We start from the raw sequence: 1,656 nt of genomic DNA on the forward strand, positions 1-1,656 counted from the left end.
GTCATGCCCTGTCCTGGGCGCCCAGTGCTGGGAGCCCCCACCTCCCGCAGCACCAGGGCCCTGAAAGCAGCTGTCGCTCCCAGGCCTACCTGGGTGTCTCCGCAGGCTTTTCTGCCTCTGCCTCGGGCGCAACACTTCCTGGCTGGCTTCCTCCCCAGCCACCCCAACACAGACAGTGCTGCTGGTCACAGAGCACCAGCAGGGCAGGCCCCAAAGCCCCTCGGCCACGTTGTACTGCCCTGCCCCCTTTCAGGGAGCTCGGGTAGCATAGTGCCTAAGGCATTTGACTGCTAACCAGAAGGCTGGTGGTTCAAACCTATCAGCCACTCCCGGAAGGAAGGTTGGACAATCTACTTCCATAGTAATACTGCATCGGAAACCCAGAGGGGTCGCTATGAGTCGGATCCGACTTGAGGGCAGTAAGTTTGGTTAGGTTTTGGTCCCTTATGTCTTCCCACGTCCCCCTAAGCTGCCAGGAGACAAGCTTCCTCTTTGGGGATAGGGCACTGCTCCCCACACATCTGAGGCCACTCGTCCCCTGGCAGGAACTGCGAAGTCCCCTTCTGTAAAAAAGAACAGAAGATAGTGGGCTGGGTGTTAGAGGAAATGCCACCCAATTATGCCTCATTTCTCACTGTTTTCAACCAATTCGCATCCCCCCAATTAGGCGCCCTTCTCCTCACAGACAGCGATCGAACGGCAGCTGGCAGGCAATTTCCCTGTGATTAAAGCGCTGGGCTGATCGGAAAGCTGCGGCCCAATCAATTAATCAAGAAATCGCAACGGACGCCCTGCCTGATGCTTGCAAACCACACGAGTGGCTCCCCTGATGGTGCGGCTGGATTTTCACCGCTCGTCAAAACGAGGAAGGAGCGAGCTGAGAGGGACTCCAAGGGCCAGGAGCCCTGCCCAACTCAGGGCAGACCTCTGCCGGAAAGGGACAACTCGACAGGTTCCAGAACCTTCTTCTCACCTGCCGGTGGCGGAGCCCGGAGTCAGGCTCCACCCGGAGCCTCATGCATCATGCATGGCCCGTAGGCAAGGACGTGCAATGTGGGAAAAATGACGGGCTCCGAAGTTCTCTGTGAAAAGTGCACAATCAAAATTAACAGATGCCTCATTAAACGCCTGTCGGACGCGGCAGCGGGGCCTCCTCGCCGGGCTTGTTAGATGCAAGATTCATGACGGAGCGTCATGAAGACGTCACGATGCTGGAGCAGCCAGCAGACGGGAGGCCAAGGATGCCCATTGGTGGTGGGGAAGTCGCAGGGAATGGCGACTTTGATGGATAACCCCTGCTAGATAGTTTAAGAAGTAGAATCATTAAAACCCTTTCGAATATTTTTTCTGCAAATAAATTATACTTAAAGAAGTGTGGGTGTGTTTTAATTTGTTTGATGTCATCTGCAGTGAAGACTTCACCTGAGAGCATCTGGCGCCCTGTGTTGGTTACCAGTGTCCACTCCAGCCCATGGTGACCTGGGCTGCCCAGGCCTGGGCCATCTCCAAGGCCCTCGGTATGTGTCGGTCCCCTGGCAGGGCTGCTGTATGGTGGCCATCTCACGCAGGGTTCCCCATGTTTCACCGACTTGACCAAACGTGGAGTCCTTTCCCAGTAGTTAGCCTTCTGATGACAGGTCCGGTGGAAGTTTGTGT

Source organism: Orycteropus afer, unplaced genomic scaffold (assembly GCF_000298275.1).
Source record: "Orycteropus afer afer isolate SDZICR_OR568_19922 unplaced genomic scaffold, OryAfe1.0 scaffold00295, whole genome shotgun sequence".
NCBI classification, from domain to species: Eukaryota; Metazoa; Chordata; class Mammalia; order Tubulidentata; family Orycteropodidae; genus Orycteropus; species Orycteropus afer.